Genomic DNA, 17,854 nt, shown 5'->3' on the forward strand with positions numbered 1-17,854 from the left:
ATTAGAAAGCGTATATGCTCTGTTGGCGCTTATTAAAACAGATTTTTACGTTTTGAAAACAACTTAATTGCAAAATATAATCAATTTGAATGACGCAATATATTAATTGTCGATTAATTTACACGGGTATATCGTTATTGATTCTTAATAAATAATTTTTTTACAGTTTTCGCCTTGATCACTCGAGAGATATTTTGTAAACTTGTACACAAAATATTTTATGATAAAATACTATTGTTCAAACCATATTTGAAAATATATTAGAGTTTATTAATAAGATATTAAGATAAATAACAGTTTGTTAATATTACTTATAGTTTGCAGAACGAATCAGCATCATGTTTAAAAAGGATTTTTTTTTTAATATAACACAAGTGTATTAACCTTTTAACGAATTACTGTATTAATCTTTTAATGAATTACTGATTAAACACAACGAATCCTATGGAGAGTGTTATATGTGTATTAACTGTGATACATAAACCTGGTTTTATCTACTCATAAGTCATGAAAGGTGCACATTATATTGAAAAGTAGATGTCACTATAAGAAGAACATGTTACAATTAACAACAGGTGTTACAATTAAATGCGTTTCATCTGGGTGCTAGTAAACGTGAAGTCACTGTAAAAACAACAATTGAGATAAATATATTTATATTCCGAAATATATCACATATGCGAGAACTGTTAATCAAATAAAAAATCAGGATATTCTTTGACATAGATTTACAGAAATATCACTACTGAAATCCATAATAGTGAGAAAGTACATAATAATAATAATAATAAGAAGAAGAAGAAGAAGAAGAAGAAGAAAGAAGAAAGGAAAGATTAAAAAGAAGATGAAGAAGAGGAAGAGGAATAAGATAATAAAGAAGAAAACCGCTAAAATCTTGCCAAAACTACTAGAGGCCTAAGAAGATGCTGATAGCCGGTGGTCATTTGTTATTATCCTTCTATCAACATAAAGTCGGAAATAACAATAACGCGACACAAAGTATGAAAAAGACAATTCTAATTAATTATTATCAATAATATTATAATATTAATAATAATAATAATAATAATAATAATAATAATAATAATATGTTATTATTTATGCGTAAATAAGCAAATTATATCAATGTATTCCTATACTTGATTTATTAAGGACATGATTATACATTATTGTGTATATTCTTACGGATAAAACGTGTTTAATTAATAATACCCTAACTTTTTTTGAGAAAATTTGTCTGAGTTTTTTTTAATGTTAGTTCATAAATAGTAGGATGAGTTATTTCGTACTAATTCCTAAAACTCAATTAAAAAATATTAACGTTCTTAGAACGAGTTAATGTGTTTAATAATAAATTTACTTTTTCACGTAGATTTATCAACTTTGGGTCTGCACTGATTTTATTAGAAGACCTTCTAGGCCACAACAACGGATTTTCTTTGAAATAAATAATTTAACTCTAACAAAATTCCACACCTGAAGCTAGATACCATTCTATAATGAATCAGTGTTCCTTTTTAATTCACATAATGCAAATGTCGAAACATATTACTGCAGATCAAGGATTGTTGTTAAAAGATGCGGCAATGGACCCCGCTCTTCTTTCATCTCGTTCGTAGCAGGATTTCAAAATATCACCAGAAAAATGGATTCTTTCTGTCACTTTTTCACGTCAACTGAAAAACAAAATAAAACAAAAACTGCATGTGAATAGAATGTTCCTAACTACAAAAGAGTACACGTACACACATAGTAATACAGATAAACACATACATACATGCGCGAATGCATACTTATATATATATATATATATATATATATATATATATATATATATATATATATATATAAATATTGACAACGTTATTTGCTGTTAACGTTTAATTTCCTGTTTAGCGTTCAACAGGTTTTTCATTTGTGTTTTCCCTATTTCATCGGATTAATTTAAAGTTTTACAATTCCTGCAGAACGTGATTAAAAGTTCGCTGGAATCCCAGTCTCAAACGAGTGACAGCTAAAATTCATAATGATTGAAAATATTAAATATTTTTATCTAATTACAATAAAGATTGGATAAAAACGATTAATGTACGCATGTTTGCCTGTAACTATTTAACCGATAAACTCTTAAACTACTGGTCATATAACACTTTCATTAATAGGAAATGGGTATTATATACCAAGGATGGCGTATAACGAGCAAGATCCTTGTTTGGATGAATAAATAATGCGCACAGAAATATGTCTGCAAGTTGAAATGTAAACTGTTTATTGCAACCTGCCGACACATTTCTATTACTTTTGCGCATTTGCAAATTGAAAAAACAAATCATTTACTAATTTACTCTTGTGGATTGCGTTCTGAATTGTTTTATCATTTAGCGACCATTAATCCATGAGTTATCAGTAGGTGATATTAGATAACTGGAGTTTATGCGTTAATAACGTGGTCCTCGCAGTAAACAATTATTAATAACTAAATGGAAGCTTATAGAAGTTTACATTTAATACTTCAAAAAAGAGCTACTTTCCAACGAGCTATTGCCAAGGATGATAACATCTTTAATGGGAAGTAACTCAACAGAATAATCGATCAAATCTATTATATCTAGGGAACCAGGAAAGATAGTCAACGCAGGCTGCTCTTGCAGGACTAAAAATAAGTGCCCAATGGAGGGCAACTGTAAAGTTAAGTTCTTTGTTTATGAAGCTAAAATAGCGGGCCAATCTACAAGCATAGAAGAAGAATATATTGATATGACACAAAGTCCATTTAAGCAAAGATATTATACACATATGAGTTACTTTAGAGCAAAAACAAGGATAAAAACAGCACTAGCAACCAGAGTGTAGGAACTTAAAGAAAAGGATACACCTTTTACCATCAAATGGAGAAAAATCGAACATAAACCAGCACACACCCCAGAATTAAATCAATATACTACGGGCAATTTATGACCCAGAAATAAGATATTTAAATGTCAGGAGTGAATCTTTGAAAAATTGTATACACTCCTTATATACTGTGTCAGTGAAAAAGACAAAACCGTAATTTTTATAAAAAACACAAAACAAAAAACAAACTTAGATTTTTATTTAACTTTTAAATTCTAAAATTGATTTTAGTTTGTAAAATTGGATTTCAATTTAATATTAAATTATTTTATCAAATATTTTAAATTATTGTATTATATAAATTTTTAAAAAATCATACTTTATAAATTTAATTTAAAATCTATTTCAATTTTAAAACCATACAGAATGAACTACAATAGTATTGAGGTTAATCAAGTAGGAAAATAAGTATCCCCCCAAACCTTAAAAAATTTAAAATTGTTTAATGCATTTCGATATAATTAAATGGAACTTAAAATTTTAATCGATATTGAGATAAATTTTTGCTTTAATTTTAGAAAAAACATTTTTTAAATGAATTTTGGTTTTAATATTAAAGGTACTTATAAAAAATTTAATAAAATTTAATTTTAAAGTTAATACAATCATCACATCCTATAAATAAGGTTTCCACTTCCGGTTATGCATAGATGGGTATTTGATGAAGAGAGTTTGATATGGGCATCTGAAACGGAAATTATCAGGTTTGAAACCGACTTTACAAATTGCTTATCTTATCTAAAAGTTTCTGTAAACAAAATAATATATATATATATATATATATATATATATATATATATATAAAGAGAGGGGAGAGGAGAAACAAAGAAAGAAGAAGAAGAAGAAGAAGAAGAAGAAGAAGAAGAAGAAGAAGAAGAAGAAGCGCATGCAATGGTGATCAACATGCAGGTGTTTTCCGTTTAACCACATTACATATTTGTTGGTGCTCTTTACACGGTATGATAGATGAAAATAAAAGATGTGAATGCAAAGGCAGTATTGAGGCAATCTTGATTGACATTATAAACAAGGAGTAACAAAATTCAATAGAGGAGTAGAGACAAAAAGAAACTAGCAAGGGGAAGAGCTAATAAGTGGAAGAGAAAGACATTGGTGTTTATAGTTTCGACAGATAGGGGCAGGAGAATATTAAAAAATACCATCCTATCTGATGTTTGATTAAAACAGTGCATAAACATATTTTTGTTAGAAAATTCTGACAATAACTTCTATTTTTTATTTGCTTTAAAAAGCAATATTATATACAGTGTTGGTCATCCGTAGCTTAAAATATGTCCGACGTTACTTCAACCGAATGGCTTTGTAAACAAAGAAGTACGACTCTTAACGAAAGCCAAAATCCTTTACGTCTGCATATATTTTGGAAAATACATTGTTAACATTTTCCCTGTGAAACCCTCGTTGTTTCAACTGTTCCATTTCTCTTTTTGTCCATAATAGGGTTTTTTTTCATAAATATACGGATTCAGAAATACTGAATACATTTTATATCTCATTGCACAAATGCTATTACTTCCGGTGTGTCGATAACTTACAAAAATAAAAAGCGGCGCATAAACCGACTGCAATAATATAATACTGTGAAAATCACCATATCAACCGTGAGGGCTTTGCACAATTCCATGATTCAAATCGCTATTGTTCGAAAAGTACGGCTTCATTTCAAACAAATAACGCTAAAAAATGTGGATTTAAAAACAAGGAGTTTAAACATCATATTGCAAAACATTTCCAAAGTAAAATATTTAAATAGATTTCGCTTGGAAAAAGTGTAAAGCTAGCGAGGCAAGATTAAAATAAAATAAAATACTTGCTTGCAATAGAGCCAAATGATGATAAGTTAAGCATAACCCTAACCATGTTTGCCACGGCGCATGACTGCATATAAACTGAAAAAAGGTCTTGTTCAATCAAAAATAGTTTTACGACTCTTTTTCAGATTTAAATCGCGTGCGATAATTGTAAATTTACAGTGTGTAGCAACCTCGTTTGAGCTGACGTCACCTGCGCTATGCTATCCAATATGGCGTCGTCACAGTAAAAATACACAAATGACTTTACTCAATCAAAGTTAATCTCTGTTACAGCTACAGACGAGGATTTACACTTTATTTGTATTTTGCTTGATTACGTTGAGAATATCGAAACATACAAAAAATTTAGTGTTCGCAACATTACATTTTTTGCCTTACATCAATTTACGAAACGGTTTCTCGATACGAATGATAATTTTTGCAATACAACAGTATCATTAAAACAACGCAACTTAAAACCCGTTTGTACTTGGCCCCTTTCTCATCTTACTTCGTACGATACTTCATACCGTACTTTGTTTTTTTTTCCATACTGGTGCGCAGAAATAGCCCAGTGCTACCTAAGTGTTAGGGTGCTTGTACTACCAGTCGGCAATAACAAGCAGACATCAGTAAAAACTTTACTCTCACCCTGTCAGAACAAGAGCAACCCAATTAAGTTATGTAAAAATAAGTGACAAAGAAATGCCTATAATTATCTGGTTCCAGACTACCTTCAGCGCGATACAATATCTTACGTTTTGATCTTTTATAAGTTTGATAATCTGTCTAATGTATGAGTGTTGGAATAATTTTACTATTTATTAATATTTTCTTTGTCATGAACCTAACATCAAACACAATTTCAATGAACAGAGTTTATTTTCAAGCGCTTCAAGAGAACAGACAGCTATGGAACTATTTCCCATTAGATTACAATATAAGTGTCTTAAAATCCAAGGTTAGGAAATACTTGTCATAAATAAATATAACTTAGTTTATTCCATTCATCATTTTAAATCCTATTATAATATTTTTAATAATTCAACAGACAATCCATCGGTTTCATAAACCTTTGTTCTTGAGTGGCTTTTAGTTGAAGCAATCTTGACTGACATAAGAAACAAGGAGTAACAAAAGTCAATAGAGGAGTAGCGGCAAAAGGAAACTAGAAAGGGGAAGATCTCATAAGTTAAAGAGAAAAATATTGGTGCCGACAGTTTGAACCGATAGGGGGAAAAGAATCTTAAAAAATACCAACACCCCTGATTTTAGTTGATAAATATGCTTTTGTTATAAAATATTTATATTTATATTATTGAAACAATATTTATTTATTTATTATAAAATATTTTATTTATATTATTGAAACAATATTAATTTATCTATTATAAAATATTTATATTTATATTATTGAAACAATATTTATTTATTTATTATAAAATATTTATATTTATATTATTGAAACAATATTTATTTATTTATTATAAAATATTTATATTTATATTATTGAAACAATATTTATTTATTTATTTATTATAAAATATTTATATTATTGAAACAATATTTATCTATTTATTATAAAATATTTATATTTATATTATTGAAACAATATTTATTTATTTATTATAAAATATTTATATTATTGAAACAATATTTATTTATTATAAAATATTTATATTTATATTATTGAAACAATATTTATTTATTTATTATAAAATATTTATATTTATATTATTGAAACAATATTTATTTATTATAAAATATTTATATTTATATTATTGAAACAATATTTATGTTCACATTTATACAATTTAAATATCGTGACTCATTAGTAAAAATAAAGTCATCCGCAAATTCTTTTGTAAAAAAAACTACAAACAGAAATAAGTGTTTGGTTTGTACGTTTTTTGACCCGACCACTTTTTGTGGTCAAATTTTACATTAAGAATGATTAAAATAGAGCTAGATTAGAGCTTTTATTATGTGAAAAACCTCAGCCAATTATCGGTTGCCTTACTGATCCCATTTGTTTGGCCGATGAGGATACCCAAAACCAAGAAAATGGCTTCAGTTGGCGGATTTGGGAGTGAAAAGAATTATTTAATAATAATATGGTTTGGCGAATAAAACTTTCGACAAAGGCAAAGGAGTTTCACAAAATCGATATCGTTTTGAAGCTCGACCCTTTGGACGACACATATCAAAATAATTGGCTAAAACCATTAATCCCTTCACCCTCAACTGGACACTTTTCTACTAGGATAGGGTGCTTTTTCGCCGAAATTTTCGAAAGTCATCTCCTCTTTTCGATTGACTAGCCTTAATTTGAACCTTCGCCTCCTCTAGTTTGGCGACGGACGCAATCGCAAAGATGTCACGTTATTTTTTACGTTCTTTTCCTTCTTTGAGGCACGAGTTCGAGCCTATCTGCCTACTACCACTTTTTTTTTTTTTTTGCTCAACACACACCTCCAAACACCCGAACAACGCCGGGCAACCAGGCTAGTCATATATGAAAATCGAATTTGGAATTAAAATAATCGTTACCGTGGTAAAATCACTCTCGGACGTAGGCGATACAATGCCTGTTTAAATGTGGAATCTGAAGTGATTAATTTTAAGTGCCTATAGATTTTTTTTTATCTTTGTACAATGGTATGTTATTGGAATTTGTCGTTGTATACTTCTGTTAATATAATTTGTAAAAAATTTAAAGCAACGACTGAACTTTTTACTTATTGCTTCTGCGAAGACGTTTACTATGCTATCAGACCAGACGGCCAACTTAATTTATTTTTCAGGAACAATCAATCAGGAGAGAAGTGCCAACCGAGGTGCCGAAGAGAGAAAGCTGTCAACCCTAAAACCAACTGGGTCTCGCCATTATAGCCTTTTTTTCTTTGTTTCCTTTTTTTTTTACACAAGCAATGAATTTTGCTTTCCTAACTACTGGAGAACCGCTTCTGTGGTACCAGTCTTCAGGAATTCTGGTGAAAGAACTGACCCATTAAAGTATCGCTCCATTAGCCTTCTCCCGCTTTTCGCCAAAATATTTGGGTTTATAATTAACCAAGCTCTAGTCCACCACCTCACAGCTGTTAAACTTCTGTCCAATTCACAGTATGAATTTAGGTAAGCCTGTTCTACTGCAGATATTCTAACTGTAATCTCTGAACGTATATACCGTTCACTGGACAAAACAGGCGAAGGTAGAGCGATAGCCCTCGATATATCTAAGGCTTTTGACAGAGTATGGCACGATGGTCTTTTAAGAAAAATTAGATTATACGGTATCACTGGAAGAATACATAATGCAATTAAATTAAATTAATTAAATCCTTCTTAAGTAAGAGAAAAATCCAGGTTTTCCTCGACGGTCGTGCATCTAAACAATATGATATAAATGCGGGAGTACCTCAGGGGTCTATCCTTGGACCTTTATTATTCTTGATATTCATAAATGACTCCCCTAATAAAATTGTTTCTGAGATGTGTATATTTGCCGATGACACCACTCTCTATAACAGACACGAGGGAGAAACAAATGAACACATATCTAAGGAAATGGCAGAAACACTAGAGGATGACATCAAATCTGTTGTGGAATGCGACAAAAATGGATAGTCACATTCAATGCTGCCAAAACTAAGCTTGTTTTCTTCAATAATTACAAGAAACCTTCTCTACCATCAATAGCTATGGCCAAGAACACATTAATCGAAAGTACTTCCTTTAAACTTCTTTGCCTAACGTTCACAGGGAACATGAACTGGAATAGATACATTGAGAGCATTGCCAAGGTTGCTGCGAAAAACAATGGAAGAAAAAGATAATTACTGGTAATATAACAACAAGGCGGATACTACACTACTCCATCCTAAAAAGGTAGAGGTAATGCTATTAAAACGAGCGAACAAATAGTAATGATGTTATATAGAGCACTGTCGGGCCAAGTAACCTGAACAGATTATTATTGTGATTGGTGTTGATATTTGGAAAATTGAATGTTAAAATATATGTATCGAGACGAATTAGGTATTTTACAGATAAAATATTTCTAGTAGGAGTTTTAATGTGGAACGTTAGAACAAACACGCATATTAGCGAAATAAACAAAATACGTGACAAGGGGGATCAATTGATTTGTTTACGTGAGTTGAGAATGGCATTGTAAAATGCACCTCAAATTTTTAGAGTGTATTAAAAAGTGGGAGAGTTGGACAAGTTAGCAGGAAATATATCGTCTCCACGCTTGAAAGCTGGGAGAAATGCGACCATGGCATGATATAGAACTTACAATTCCTTGCAGCTCCGATAGAAATTCGATAATAAAAGTTATAAAAAAATGAACAGCACTGTTTTACAATTTGTCAATGTTTTGAGGAAGACAACTTACTTTTACTAAGAGGTTCGTTCAGTTTTTCATCTCTTAGTAAAAGAGAGTTGTCGCCCTCAGAACACTGACAAAATGTAAAACAGAGGCAAATGAACTTGATATTTGGCGATCCTTCGAAAGGAGACATATTTTCAGGACTTCAAGAAACAGATCAGAAGAATGAGGGACCTATTCAACCCTATGAATAAGACATGTTATTCTTTGAATAGACTAAGGGGGCAAAGTGGGTCATTAGTTATAAAATACTGTTCCGCATACGTTTGTTTGTTACGGTGTGAACAGAGTGATATGTGAAACACCCACACATGCATACAATTAGAGGAACATTTTAAACACTAGACGTTCACACACTATATATATCAAATGTTATATACACTCACCCGCTATATGGCAATAATTGAGAGGAAGTTTTTATGACAACAGAGCAAATACTACATTAGTTCCTCTTTTTAATTAAACACTGAAATTTAGTTTAATATCAGCTTCATATATAACAATAATAATGTAGTTTTTAGTTCAGACAGACAGATACAGATTCTTTATTAGTACTAGTAGACAAACCAAATCAACTTCAGGTGTAGAAGTAATAGTTTAGTTTCAGTTTCAAACATGCAGATACGAAATCTTCATTAATTGTATACAACACTATGTAGAACATTGGATCTTATAGCGGTGTACTTTATACAGTGTCTATTTCATATAGAAGTGTCTTTCAGTATACTCAAAGTTGACACAATTTAATTTTTAATTATGAGCTTCAGTTTACTATTTAAATTTAATGTACACTAATTCTGTCATGGAAGACAATTAGCAAGCACAACTTTACCCAAACTTAACAATAGAAAACGTTTTCTGTATTTATGACTTCTTTTCCCCTAAGTAAACGCGAGAAGATTTTCGGTAATCTAGTTCCTCCATACTTTTTCCACGGACTATAAATTTTGTTTTCTCAAACAAACCAAAATATCACAGATGTAAACGGCGACTGTTAATTTAAAGATCATATTTTTGTAACAGAGCGCAGACGCGCATATGGCGGCAGCAGCAAAGACCTAACGTATGCAAATACCAGGCTGTTTGCAAGGTGACCTAACGGTGAGGAAGAAATAAATAAGAATAATATAAAAAAGGAAAAATATGGACCTTTAAGGTTAGAAAAAAGATAGAGATATACGTATTACATAGGTAGAGATATAAAAGAAAAAGACTCGTGCTAAACATGGCCGGATAGGGACGGAGTACCACATGTTCGACAAGACAGTCTTATTAAGCACATTGGGTACGAGAGAGTCGTTGTTCTGGAAAGTACCTGTAAATAAATGTCTGTTGCTTCACTGAAAAAGGAGTGAGTCGAATTCTTTCCTTTTCTTTATTTCCCTGCGATTGTCTGCATACAACACATGGTGTTAAAGAGCATCTCTCCTCTCTCTCTCTCTCTCTGGCTCTTTCATACTCTCTCTATTTTCTCTCTCTGTGTCTCTATTAGATAGTAGATCGAGAGAGAGAGGGAGGGTGGGAGGAGGTCAGAGAGATATTTTTGTAGTAAATCCACGTTGCAGGAAGTGACGTTTCATCTAACCGGATGTCATGTGATGCTACGTGGCAAGGTTGGTGAAACGTTGAGTCTCTCAGAAAAAGCCGAGCCGAGCAGAAGTCTTAAATGGTTCTCTCCTAAGTAAGGGGGGAGATGCGCGCCCCAGACGTCGGACGTGGTAGGTACCCACAGTGGAGACCATCGATGGCGACATCTGCAGATCATGCCTGGGAGAATAAAAGGTTGAAAACCCAACATCTGTCTTCATCTTGTGTATTCCGGCGAAAACAGCAAGAGAGCTCCACCCAGATGAAGACTCTCCCAGAGCAGCAAAACCAGGTATGAACTTCTATATATAAACACATACATCCACAACAAGTGTCCTAACCACCAGACAAACGGTTTAAGGAATCTTGGGTCCCGTTCTCTCGTCTCTTAACACTTGTAATATCTCTCTCTCTCTCTCTCTCTCTCTCTCTCTCATCGTCGTAAACTTCTTCTCTTCATTAGTAAAATGGACACGTCATCACTAGGGTACCAGTATCCCTCAAGTAAAGTGTCCAAACTCAAATCCGTTTCTTCTCCCTCCCTTATGTAACATATATGTTATTTGGTGCCGTTGACCTTCTTGCCCCCGCATGGGGCATATATATCGAAACCTGGATTGCCACGGACATAACGAGAAAAAGAGATAACGAGGAAAAATAAAGACAAGAAGAGAAATTGAGGAAAAAGGAGGGAGAAAAAAACGGAGAAGAGACAGTGGAATAAAAAAAGAAAGAATAGTGAAAATGAAGAGAAAAAGAGAATAAATGAAGAACAGTGAAAAACGGGTAGAGAGAGAGAAAGATAGAGAGAGAGAGGAAGGAAGAAGAAGAAAAAATGATTCAGTTATGTGTTGAAAAAGATAGCAAAGGCATGAAAAATACCATACGCATTTAGAAGAAAATTAAACTCCAAAATTAAAAATACGCTGTAAGCTTTGAAAACGACTGAAAAACAAAAGAGAAAAGAAAATTAATTTACCATATTAAAAATAAAAATAAAAATGAAAAACACAGAGAAAGAATTGAAAACACGGAGAAAGAAAAAAAAACGTATATATATATATTTAAATAGACAAGACAACACAAACGAACATTTGTTGAAGCAAAATGACATCGAGCTTATCCACAGTTTATAAACCTGTCAGTCATTTGACATTGTTGAATTTAGCAAAGCGTTACAAAAATAAGGGACAGTGAACTTTTAAATGCATTCGGAATAGCAAGATGTCATTTTAGATTTGAAAAAAAAAAGAAGAAATTACACTATTGTCGAAAGTATTAGGTGATAAATAAAAATCAGGTTGGTGATGTGGCATCCCTCCGGATTAATTTTAAGTAAATTATAATTATATGAATAGAATAGAAGCGGAACTTTTTAATTTAATTCTGTGGTTAATTGTAAAAGAATAATGATTTTTTTTTAGTTTCAGAAAACCCTTGAACTTTGCTTACGTGGACAATTTGATCTGTGATAATTTTGTTGAACTTTGCTGAAAGTTGTTAGTTATAAGTGAATTAATTAAGTATATATTAATTAAGTATTATTGAATATTGTTAAGTATTGTTGAGTTGCCATGTGTATTTTTCTGTATTTCTTTTTCTGTACTTTTGTTATCTTGTATTTGTATAGCAGATGGGGGCATCGATGGTCTTGCCACGTGGTGTCAATGTAATTTAATTAACTAATATGGACAGTCGGAGGACATGTCCATTGTGTGTTGACCACACATGGGGTAGAATAAATAAAACCGACTTGATTACTCTTGGACCAATTAAGTATAGTCATAGAGGAGGTAAATTAATTAAGAACATTTGATGTGAAATGGTGAAGGTTTGGGATGGGATTTTTTTTTGTTTTTGTGCTACCTAGGAGTAAAGAAGATTGTCCGTAAATCCTGAGATGTAAGTAGGAGGCAGATGGACCTCGATTTTGTGTTTTATTGTTGTTCGGCTAGGAGCCGTGAAATTATCGACCACGAGTAGTGTCGACCGGGAGCAAAGGATGCTCTGGAAGTCCCGAGATGGGTACGAAGAAGCCATGGGGTCATAAAGGAGTTTGACCTTGAAGAGCGCAGGGTAGCGCTACATGGCAATTTTATTGTTGTATTTATTTAATTTTGAGTTTATCGATTTATCGTAGGACAGTCTTCTTGCCAGCGGGTAGCGTATGTATTCCCTCCTTAGTTTAGTTAGTTAGTTATTAAAAATGTATGGCTTTGCCATACATTTTGATAAAAAAGGGGTGGAGGAAGAATTTTAGAAGTAAAATGTTACCCTATTGTGAATTAAAGGTACCAATTTAAAAAAAAACATGCTGGGTGAATTTAATTGGTATTATTAAATTAAATTATTTTTGAATAGATTTGGTTGGTTTAGTTATATTTTAGGGACGTTTAGCGCGTAGTTGCATTTCTTCATGAGAATTACAAGGCGATTAGGCTGTAGAAAACAGTTTTTTCTGTTTTATTTTTTTTATAAGCAACGGTATTGTCACAAATTAGAAAATTTGGCAGGGGAAATACTATTTTAGAGTAATGAGTACCCTGTTAAAACAATACTAGTGGTTCCAGTGAGTTGGAAGATGCCACGTAGGCCCAAGCAACGGCAATAAGTCTTGTCCAACAAAAGTCTGGCGTGCGAGGTCGCGATAATTCCTCAGGGTACGGAGCGACTGGACAGTCGGTACCAAGCCTAATCACGGGGAGATAGAAGAATTGGAAAGATGCAGATTACGTAAGGGACAAGATAGAGCCTTATTATTATTTTTATTTTTTTAGAGGAATGTGTGAGGGATATCTGGGTTGGAATCTTGGGACTTGCTGGGAATACGGAAAAATCACAAAGGGAAAGCTACTTAGTTAGAAATCGATGCGCAAGTAAGCTTTGGCGCATTAGTTAGGGAGTGATGATTCCGTATCTTGTCGGGTTCCAGGAACTCAAACAGGCTCCGAGTGAATCAGTGTGAAGGCGTATCTTGGCTTAGACCAACCAAGGGAGTTAGTAGAAGAGCTTTGTGAAGTCCCGAGGTAGTAGATTGAATAGAACAAAGCTCCAGTAATAGGACCACTCAGAGAAAGACGTCAGGGCATTACAGTAAAGGGAAAAAAAAACTGGGACTTAGGCCTATGCTGAAAGTCGAGAACGTGAGTGGGATGGTTGGGTCGGTAGAGCATCAGACTTTTAATCTGAGGGTCTGGGGTTCGAGTCCCCATGCGATAAAGCTACCACCAACATGGAGCATCCGACGTTCTGATCGTAATTGCGATATGCTGGCCCCATTTCGAAAAAGTGATCGAAAATGGAGTCTCCATTTGTTTGGCCAAGTGGTCCAAATAAAGAGCAGAGTCAGTGGAAAATATCCAACAATGCGACCGCCTAGACAAGATGTATATCTGCAAAGCTGTATATTTGTCTAACTTGGAAGCAAGTTAATGTCGAGGAGGGACTTTCGAGAAGCAGCAGAAGGGTTGATAGTGTTGTAGAAGAGTACTGGTGCCTGATCTTTCTTGGAAAAGGGGTGAGTCCGGAAAGTGAAAGAATAAAGATGTACTTCGGACATAATTATTTTTTTTAGTTAGTTAGTTATTAAAAATGTATGGCTTGCCATACATTTTGATAAAAAAGGGGTGGAGGAATGTTAAAGAGCATCTCTCCTCTCTCTCTCTGGCTCTTTCATACTCTCTCTATTTTCTCTCTCTCTGTCTCTATTAGATAGTAGATCGAGAGAGAGAGGGAGGGTGGGAGGAGGTCAGAGAGATATTTTTGTAGTAAATCCACGTTGCAGGAAGTGACGTTTCATCTAACCGGATGTCATGTAATGCTACGTGGCAAGGTTGGTGAAACGTTGAGTCTCTCAGAAAAAGCCGAGCCGAGCAGAAGTCTAAAATGGTTCTCTCCTAAGTAAGGGGGGAGATGCGCGCCCCAGACGTCGGACGTGGTAGGTACCCACAGTGGAAACCATCGATGGCGACATCTGCAGATCATGCCTGGGAGAATAAAAGGTTGAAAACCCAACATCTGTCTTCATCTTGTGTATTCCGGCGAAAACAGCAAGAGAGCTCCACCCAGATGAAGACTCTTCCAGAGTAGCAAAACCAGGTATGAACTTCTATATATAAACACATACATCCACAACAAGTGTCCTAACCACCAGACAAACGGTTTAAGGGATCTTGGGTCCCGTTCTCTCGTCTCTTAACACTTGTAATATCTCTCTCTCTCTCTCTCTCATCGTCGTAAACTTCTTCTCTTCATTAGTAAAATGGACACGTCATCACTAGGGTACCAGTATCCCTCAAGTAAAGTGTCCAAACTCAAATCCGTTTCTTCTCCCTCCCTTATGTAACAATGGGTCCCGAATAACGACTTCATTACACCTTCAAGGAACAATCTACATAAAGAGTTGAACAGCGTGATGTCTACTCATATTACATTTCAACTTTTGCGTCTTAGGTAAACAGGATACGTGAAGAGAGTTCTAAATTCTAACAGTTCTAGGGATGACACTTTTAGAGTAGAAAGTTTTCCGTCATCAGCGACCTGAACAGTGAAGATGTGAGATTTTGCCGCTTGTCGCGTTAGTTGGAGGTATTTACATGGAGGATGTAGCCGTGCGACGAGGTTTTCGTTACATCCAAACAACAATGCCGCTATTTGATTACACTTTAACCAAAAATGATTTGCTTATTTCCAGCAATTTGAAATAAAAAAGTGTTCATATTGTATTATCTTATGCAGCACGAGTAAATACTAATGAAATGTTATGCGTCTTGTTTTCTTTCTCTACTTTTTTAGTTTTACTTTCCTTTTATTTTTTCTATCATTCCTTTATTTTCTATTTGTCAAAAGCAACGCTTAGAGATAAGTAGGAATAGAAGATACTTATAACTATTGTCTATAACTACGTCCTCAAAACAAGTCACATAATTGATTTATAATGAAACAGCAATTCAATATTGAATAATCAATGAGATAAATTAAAACCTGAAATGAAAAGAAAGAGTTTGTTTACTAAAGCGATAAGATAGATTCTCACATCAGAACGTCGACATAATTGAATGCTAAAGAAACCAGGGAACGCTCAAACAACTTTCAAACCGTGTAGCTGTATATAGCCCCAGAGACGTTTTAAATTACATAGCAATGAACATTACTATAAGGGTCATTCCAAATGTAAATAATCCTACTTTTTCCTTTATAAATTAAAGAGCCACAAAGACGTGAGTAGTATCATTAAAATGAGCGACCATTTATGCTCTATAATTCAGTTTTCTACATATTCTCAATGCACATTTATCAGGAATTCTATGACGCCTCTCTGCTTCTGACGAACGTTCATAACAGGAAATTCTTTCTAAGACTTGCACACCGCTAATATCTGCAACGGAGAGATGAAACTTGTCATAATAATGCAATTTCCTGCTAGATTGTAGATTTTGCCGTTCCAGCAGCCATAGAGTGAGGATTAAGAAGATAGAGAAGCGGATCAAATACACGGAACTGGCCAGCGAGCTCCAAAGGGTTGGGAAGATGAAAAAGTCAAAATAACACCACTAATAATAGGAGAACTAAAAATAATACCGAAAAACTTTGAAAGAAAAAATGGAAGCGATTGGAATTAGAGTGATAGCTAAGAAGATACAACGGATAACGATAATGAAAATGGCTGAAATATTCAGGAAATCCCTTGAATACGGAGACTAATACACATGAGCCACATGCACAAACTGGTCATACAGAAACTGCTACAGAGGTAAAACACATGGTACACCATATGGAATCATGAAAACTGAAATTGTATAAATTTAAGTTTACTCACTAAATCCATGCCTTCCGCCTCTTTTTTGTATGCCACTATAAACTGGTTCCACAATCTGATGATGGCCTGTGCAACTACTTCTAGTGAGTAAATAATAATAATAATAATAATAATAATAATAAATATAATAATAATAGTCGAAAGTACATTCGATTAAAAACTTAGAGTATCAAATTTAAGAGGAAGACTATGAGAACAGCTTAAATGTTAAGAAAAATGTGAAAACTAACTCACATAAGCTACAAATCCTAATCGGCAATGTGGAAACTGTAATATAAGTTAAACAAAAAATAATTCCACATGCAACCAATAAAATCTGAAACGTATAACTGAAAATTAACTAACAAGTATCCCCCAACCCAAAACAAACATCATAATATTGGCATCAACTCGCATATAGTCATGAAGGGTCAAATAGAATTTGAAGATCGCGGATAGGAAGCATTTACGAGACCTCCAAGTGATGAGTGCAAAGACGACTTAAATCTTGGGGAGTTTGGGTGTTAACCAAAATTTAGTAGGCGCTAAAACAATCCGGGGAGACTTGTTGTTACACAGACTTTAAAGAACAACACAATTTTTTGTCAGTGAGTGATTTTTAATGATAATAATCATTAGACCTCTAAGTGAGTAAAAACATCAAAGTTAACAACATCAACACCAACACCACCACCACCACCAACAACAACAACAACAACAACAATAATAATAATAATAATAATAATAACAATAATTATAATAATAACATTAAATATAACAACAACAATAAAAAATAACATTAATAATAACAATAATAACAATAATAAGAACAATAATAATTACAATAATAATACCAACGAAAACAATAATAATAATAACACTAATACTAATGATAACAATAATAATAACAATAATAATAATAACAATAATAATTACATTAATAATAACAACAACAATAATAATAATAATAACAATAATAATAACAATAATAACAGCAACAATAACAATAATAATAATAATAACAATAACAATAATAATAATAATAATAATAATAATAATAATAGTCAATCAATAAATCATTTTAATTAACGTATAACAAATTGGGGTTTTAGTCTATAAACATTGATTACCCTAGGTTTATTTTAAAATGCAAAAAGTTGGTAAATATAAATAAAGTGGTGCTATCGATCTGACATTCGAAATCGGTGTGCTAAGTCGCCAATACAGACTGCTATTAATTTCATCGTTGTAATTGTTGTTTTTTTATTTCTTTATGGTCACCAAAATCAAGACCGAAAATTAATTAAGTTAAACTATTTATATTAAGTTTAACCATAACAACTTGTTGATATTGGATTTTGAGCTTAC

At 33.0% G+C, this 17,854-nt stretch overlaps 1 long non-coding RNA gene across 1 annotated transcript in view; it reads right to left on the reverse strand.

The window, feature by feature from the left end:
* Positions 1 to 1,218: 1,218 nt before the first annotated feature.
* The window catches only part of LOC145280224 (uncharacterized), a 148,741-nt gene continuing 132,105 nt past the window's right edge, over positions 1,219 to 17,854 (reverse strand). The window contains exon 2 of the long non-coding RNA XR_013868582.1: positions 1,219 to 1,676. This is a non-coding gene — a long non-coding RNA (uncharacterized LOC145280224). The remainder of the gene's footprint in view (positions 1,677 to 17,854) is intronic.

This window comes from Euprymna scolopes, chromosome 7 (assembly GCF_053919585.1).
Source record: "Euprymna scolopes isolate OS-2025 chromosome 7, ASM5391958v1, whole genome shotgun sequence".
NCBI lineage: Eukaryota > Metazoa > Mollusca > Cephalopoda > Sepiida > Sepiolidae > Euprymna > Euprymna scolopes.